Raw genomic sequence first — 7,773 nt, forward strand, 5'->3', positions numbered from 1 at the left:
AACAGTTTTCTTTACATATTGAGTTCAGTGAAAAATTCATGTGGGATACTTTCAGTAGGTAATGGGATTATAGGCATTTCTAGCTGGAGATAGAACTCTGGTTGAAGATGCAGGTTTAGAATAATTTTATTATAATTATTAGGCAAAGCCATAGATCTCAATGAGCTTTTCCATGATGTAGTAGATGTAGAATGAAAATAAAGTCATTGACAAAACTCTGGGAATATCAAAATTTCACAAGAGTCAAAGGACTTGGTAAAGGTGACTGAACAGTGGCTAATGAAAAGTAGGAGAGCAGTCAGAGAAAGTGATGTTGCAAATATCTTTTAAGTGTGAGAATTTCAAGCAGTAAAATTACTGAAAGGCCTACTGGATTTAACTTACAAGTTCTTTACTGGTAATCTGTTCAAAAGAATTATTTTAGAATTATTAGGTATACTGTTGATGTGGTTGATATTTCTGGTATCCAAGAAGAAATCTCCCGAAGATCCTACCTAACTTTTTGTAACTAAAGCAGCATACATACACAGGGGTGGGAAAATGTCTAGACTGGTGAGTACACATGCCAACACTTTTCCAGAATTTTCTGCCTCATTATACCACTTGAGTAAGGGGTTTAGAAATTTTAGACTATACTTGGGAATTTGTCCATTTCTTTTGCAGTTCTATAAATTTTTGTATCATGTATTTTGAAGCATTTATGTTATTATGTACATCAATATTTAGGACTGTTACGTTTTCCTGATTAATTGAACCATTTGTCACTATAAAATGACCTTGTTCATTGCTGGTAATATTTTTGCTATGAAATGTACTTTGGTATTAATACTCTTCCTCAGCCTTCTTTTATCAAGTGTTAGTGTAGTGTATCTTGTTTCATCTTTTAACCAATTTTTGTTTTAATATTTAAAGTTTATTTCTTTTAGGCATTATACATGTAAGTCTTGCTTTTTTATCCATTCTGAAAATCCGCCTTTGAGCAGAGGTCTTTAGACCACTTTAATTTATAATGTAATTATTGATATGATTAGAGTTGTCTGTCATCATGCTGTTTGATTTCTATTAGTCCCAGATCTTATTTGCTTTGCTTTTTTCCTTTTTCTGCTTCCTTCAGACTAGTTTAGTAATTTTTATGATTTAGTTACGTATCTATACATGTATAACATTTTTAGTTACTAATCTAGTTTTACATTTCTTTATAATTTTGTCATATCTTTTTTGGTATAAGCTTATTTGGTATTAGGTATAACTCTTTGCTGTCTTAGTAGTTGCTTTAGGATATATAGTGTATGAATTTACCTCATCACAGCCCACCTTCAAGTAATATTATATCATAACATAGATGGTATAAGAAATTACAATCATATATTTTCATTTCTTTTCTGTCAGCCAGATCCCAGCCTAGATCTGTGGGATTATGACTTTCGTTAAGTTTAGAATATATTTAGCCAATTTTTCCTCAAATTTTTTTTCTGCCTCTCCTTCTACCTCTTTGGGGACTTATATATTATCTGCTGGAAGTTTGCTCATAGTTCACTAGTGTCTCAAATTTGTGCATCTTTTCTTTCGTGATGGCGAATTAATCTATGCTCATATCTACTCAGTGCAGCTTTCATCTCCGGCATTGTAACTTGTATCTCTACAAGTGCAATTTGGTTTTTAAAAGTATCTTCTGTGCTTTACTTATCTTCTTGATTTTTATAGTAGAATAGAGTTGAGTTACTTATAAACAGCTTGATCCTTTTCATTTTTGCTTTTTATGGTATGAGCTAACTCCCCACACCTGAGGCAAGGCCTTTCTGACTATTCATTTTCCCATGAAGTCTGGGTTTTCCCAGGCAAATCTATAAAAATAGACACACTTCTTGGCACTGTGCAAGCACCAGGTGTGATTTCCTCTAATTTTATAAGCCACCCCCCACCCCCTTAGGTAGTTTTCTAGCTCACATGCAATGTTCAAAATTTTGCTGAATACTGACAGGGGGTTTACAGGGATTTCTTGCCGTTGCCTCTGTACCTCTAGCTCCTCCTCAGTGTTTGTTCTATAATGTCTGTCTGTTTTGGTTTTACCAGACACTAAGCTTCATCAATGTAACCAAGAGAGTCTGGTAGATCCCACCTCAGTTTTTTCTTCCTGTGTCATGTCTTGGAATCTCTGTCAAGGTAGGAAGCTGAAACTTCATAAAACTTTCCTTTTTTTTCTGTTTTTCAGGGATTATTATCTTCTTTGCCTAATGTCCAGTGTCTAAAAAATTGTTTAATGTATTTTGTGTGTTTTGATTTTATTTATTTTAGCTACAAAGAAAAATCAGTACCTGTTGTTCTCTCTTGGCTAGAGGCAGACTACACTAGAGCTTCAGCACATGCCACACACTGGCTAAAATGCTTTCCTTCCCTGTTTGCTCAACTGCTTCCTTTTCAGTCTTCATTCCTCAGTGTAGCTATACATTCCTCAGGGGAATTTTCCAGGAGCCTAGTATAGATCTAATTCTTAGCAGTCTGTTTTCTTATAGTATCTATCTGAATTTATAATTGTCACTTTTCTGGGGCTTTGTCTTTCAGCACATTTTAAGTTAAGGAAGGGCAGAGTTTTTTTTTTTTTTTCTTTTTTTCTTTTTTTCTGTTTAATCTGCAGAGCTTAGTATAATGCCTTCCACATGGTAGGCAATCAATATATATTTGTTCAGTGTATGAATTAGTGATTGTTGAAATATGCGGTTCTTTATGTCCCAAAAGTACTAATATATTTTATTTCTATCTCCTCCTTGAGACAGATTCAACTAGCCTATCAAAAATCTTGGATGCAGTTCTTTCTTGTGAAAAAGCAAGGGAACTTAAAAAATATCCCTGTGGGCCGGGCGCCTTGGCTCAGGCCTGTAATCCCATCACTTTGGGAGGCTGAGGCGGGCGGATCATGAGGTCAGGAGATCAAGACCATCTTGGCTAACACAGTGAAACCCCGTCTCTACTAAAAATGTAAAAACAAAATTAGTCAGGCGTGGTGGCGCGTGCCTGTAGTCCCAGCTACTCGGGAGGCTGAGGCAGGAGAATGACGTGAACCCGGAAGGCGGAGCTTGCAGTTAAGAGGAAATCGCACCACTGCACTCCAGCCTGGGCGACAGAGCAAGACTCTGTCAAAAAAAAAAAAAAGTCCCTGTGAACAACTTATAGCAAAAATGAAACAAATGAAAAAGAAGCTTTGTGTACTACAAAAGGAACGATCAGAAGCAAAAGAAATAAAATCACAGAGAATCAAAAAATTAAATGGAAACAAGAGCTCTGTAGGGTGAGGTATAACATACTAGTATATAGGATGCTTTTTGTACTAGCTGACTTACCTTCTGAGGTTTAACTGGAGAAAAATATATCTGTCTTATAGAGTGTCAAATTCTTTTAAATAATACAAGTTTTTAACTGTGAATACTTCTCCTGATAATTAAATGCATATTTATTTAAATCACATTTTTAATGGCTATATAGAAGGCCATTATTTGGAAACCCCATTATTAACCTAACAAGTTAAATTTTCTTATTTTTAATTTTTTGTGTGTTATAATAAGTGTTGCAAGGCATAACTGCAAGTAAGTCTTTTTCTACCATTCTAATTATTGACTTGGAATAAATTCTTCAATATAAAAATATTTGGTTAAGTTATAGGAAGTTTTTAAGAAGTTCTTTGTTCATTACTTCTTAATTGTTCTCACGAAAATTTATATTCATTCATAGTTCAACAAAGAGAGTGTGAAATGGCCATTCCTCTACCCCCAATAATCATTTTCTTTTAATTATACACTCGTAATCTTAATATGCATGGAGTATAAAGAAAAATATAGAGTAATTTATGATTAGCATATTCAATATCTCTCTCTCCTACATAAATAAAATTAATTCAGAGTTCATGTTAAAAATACATATTATTTTTGTTGTTTAATTAAATATTATATTCTGTCTTATTCTAAAAGAGATTTAAAATTTGTTGATAAAATATATAGTAATCAGCAAGATACATTTAAATTATTACTAAAAAAAGAAACAAAAGATATATGGGAAAATAGATGTTAGATTATTTAGCCTAGTCTCAGATTTTAATATTATAATTATTTTTAGGGATACTTGCCTTATTTTATAAAGATGAATATTTATGTCTAATAATTCTGTAAACTTGTTTACAAAAGTCATGTCATTTTAATTGGTTAACTCTAAATGATCTGTCCACATTGAGGAGTAATTTTGACAGTTATATTTTTAAAATAATACTTTTCAGCTTATAAATTTACTGGATAGCTTCCTGTATTCTTTTCCATAACAGTTGTTGAAGTTACTAGTTACAGAACATTTTAACTAGAAGATGTTCTTTTCTCACTATTTTTCAGGTATGTGTGTCATTTGGAAGAGAGTCTAGTAATAAAGTAAATACCTCAGAACTAGAAAGGAAAAAAATATTCAAGAATACAGGAATTTTTTTGGAATAATAAACCAATATAGGAAGAAGTAGATCTCAAAGTGAATTCTATTTTCTAACAAAATGAATTTCAATATAAGTATATTTAATGGCAGATTGACTTTAAACCAAGAAGAAGAGAAGAAATGTCAATATAGTAAATGAAAAAATTAGGCAAGAATTAGGAAGAATCGAAGAGCAACGTAAGAAAAAGTTACAAGTGAAGCAACGTGAACTGGCTCTCCGAATATACAAAATATGAAATTGCAGACTGTAAGAAGTAATTTGAATCAGGTAAATCAGTCTCTGGTAAAAATTTTATATTTTAACTTTATTTCTACAATATTACTTTTAATATCCCTTCGATTTAGTATGCATTATTCAGAATTATGATAATACTGCTATAATATTTAGAAACAAGCTTTCGTACGTTTCATTCATAAGTTTTCATTTATCTTGGGTATGTACGTAGGAATGGAATTGCTGGGTCATAAAGTACCTATGCACAACCTTTTCAGCAATCACCTCACAGTTTTTCAAAGTGTGTGCTATTTTACTTTCCCACCGGCAATGTATGAAAGATTTAATTTCTCTACGGCCTCACCAGGCTGGAGTCCAGTGGAGTGATCTCAGCCCACTGCAAGCTCCGCCTCTCGGGTTCATGCCATCCTCCAGCATCAACCTCCCGAGTAGCTGAGACTACAGGCACCCGCCACCACGTCCGGTTAACTTTTTGTATTTTTTAGTAGAGACGGGGTTTCACCATGTTACCCAGGATGGTCTCAATCTCCTGACCTCGTGATCTGCCCGCCTCAGCCTCCTAAAGTGCTGGGATTACAGGCGTGAGCCACCGCGTCCAGCTGTTTGTCATTTTTTATTGTGGGTACACTAGTGGGTGTTAAGTGGTATCTCCTTGTGGTTTTGATTTTGTGTTTTCTTGATAGCTTGTGATGTTACGCTTTTCTTCATGCACTTATTGGACACTCATATCTTCTTCACAAAAAATGCCTATTTAAATATTTTGCCTATTTTTACGTATTTTTTCTGTTTACTGTTGAGTTGTAAAAGTTTTTTGTGCATTTTGGATACAGATTTCTAATCAAATATATATGTTGCAAACATTTTCTCCACTTTTCTGGCTGTCCTTTTATTTTCTTTGTTATGTCCTTTGAAACACAAATGTTTCTCATTTTGATGAAGCCCAGTACATTTTCTTTTATCACTGTGCTTTTGGTGCCATATCTAAGAAACTATTGCCAAATCCAAGGCCATGAAGATTTATTGCTATTTTTTATTCTAAGAGTTTATGGTTTTGCAATTCAGAAACATAAAATCAAATACTGCATGTTCTTACTTAAAAATGGGAAATATATAATGTGTACACATGAACAAAGAGAGTAAAATGATAAGACACTGTAGACTCAGAAGGGTGAGAGGGTGGGAGGGGAAAGGGTGATGAGAAATTACTTAGTGGATTCAGTGTACATTGTTCCAGCGATAAACACACTAAAAGCCCAGACTTCACTCCTACACAATATACCCACATAACAACATTGCACTTGGACTCCTTAAATTTATACAATTTTTAAAAATGGTTTTAGAGTTTTGGTTCTGTGATTAATTTTATAATGTTTTATTGTGGTAAAAGCATAAGTAATAAGCTTTGCCATTTTAAACATAAAATTCAGATGCATTAATTACATTCAAAATGTTGTGCAATCATCAAAACTATGTGTTTCCAAAAAAATTTTCACCCCAAACTGAAACTCTGTACTCATTAAGCAATAACTCCTCATTCTCCCTTTCCTCCCAAGCCCCCGGTAGGGATAAATTTTATGGTATTCTAATTAATTTAAATGTAAACAACTAAATGCAGCTGGTGGCTGTCATGCTGGACCTCACAGTTCTAACACCACCAGTATCAACCCCTGGACAGATATAATCATTTCTAACTTGCTTTTGCATTTATTATTATTCTATTTATGGCAATCCGTAATCTGTTCTCCCATAAAGCTGGCCTATTCCTGTAAGAACGTATCTTACACCATTGCATTCCCAGCTCTGAATCCTCCAGTGGTTACCTATCACAATTAACAAAGAAATCCAAGCTGTTTATTACGGTCTGTGTTTATCTGCTTCTTGGATTGTGTGCATTCTCCTTTCCTCCTCCCAGTGCCTGTAGCCTGACTGGTCTTTGTCGTGGTCTTTGAGCTCATCAAGTGCTGTCTGCATTCAGACTTTGCACAGTGTTTCTTCTCTCTGCCCTCTAGACATTTGCTTAACTCACTCCATCATCGCTGACCTGCTCAAGTGTCATCTCCTCAAAAAGATTGTTCCAGAGCTCCCTATCTAAAGTAGCAGCCCCTGACCCCTGAATGTGATTACCCTACCTTATTTTCTTTGTATTATTATACTTTTTATTTAGAAAATGCCTCACTCTGTCACCAAGGGTGGGGTGCAGTAGCACAATCATGGATCACTGAAGCCTCAAACTCTGGGGCTCAAGCAGTCCTCCTGTCTCAGCCTCGCAAGTAGCTGGGACCACAGGTGAGCACCACAACACTTGGCTAATATATTTCTTCATAGCACTTAGTACATCCATCACTTTAATGTGGAACTGTTTATGCATTTATGTTCTACCTCTGTCACTATACTGCAAACTCCATAAAGACAGACCTTCTCTCTCCAGTTCCCATAATACTACCCAGCATAAAATAGGCTGTAAGTAAACATCTGTTGAGTACATAAAAGAAGACTCTTATTCATTTTAAGGCTATAATCTATGTTAGATTTAAAGAGATAGTCTCCTGACTAAATGGAAGTGTTTATTGAAGCATGACTTTTAAAAAAAGTGTTGCACTTAGTGGATAAGCTTTTATATGTGCTGCTGGATTCATTTTGCCAGTCTTCTATTGAGGATTTTCACATCAATGTTCATAAGGGATATTGGCCTTAAATTTTCTTTTTTTGTTGTGTCTCTGCCAGGTTTTGGTATCAGGATGATGCCAGCCTCATAAAATGAGTTTGAGTTAGGGAGGAGTCCCTCTTTTTCCATTGTTTGGAATAGTTTCAGAAGGAATGGTACCAGCTTCTCTTTATATCTCCAGTATAATTCAGCTATGAATCCATCTGGTCCTGGGTTTTTTTGGTTGGTAGGCTATTAATTACTGCCTCAATTTCAGAACTTGTTATGGGTCTATTTATGGATTCGACTTCTTCCTGATTTTGTGGTGGGAGGATGTATGTGCCAGGAATGTATCCATATCTTCTAGATTTTCAAGTTTATTTGCAGAGAGGTGTTTATAGTATTCTCTGAGGGTACTTTGTATTTC

The 7,773-nt window shown here is 34.7% G+C and overlaps 1 long non-coding RNA gene across 1 annotated transcript; it reads left to right on the forward strand.

Annotated features, from left to right (window-relative positions):
* The first annotated feature begins 432 nt into the window (after positions 1-432).
* Positions 433-5,034, forward strand: LOC105541254. Its single transcript, XR_001006319.1, has 3 exons — positions 433-552; positions 2,775-3,291; positions 4,558-5,034. It is a non-coding gene; the product is annotated as an uncharacterized LOC105541254 (long non-coding RNA).
* Positions 5,035-7,773: the final 2,739 nt, after the last annotated feature.

This window comes from Mandrillus leucophaeus, unplaced genomic scaffold, assembly GCF_000951045.1.
Source record: "Mandrillus leucophaeus isolate KB7577 unplaced genomic scaffold, Mleu.le_1.0 Scaffold2360, whole genome shotgun sequence".
Lineage (NCBI taxonomy): Eukaryota > Metazoa > Chordata > Mammalia > Primates > Cercopithecidae > Mandrillus > Mandrillus leucophaeus.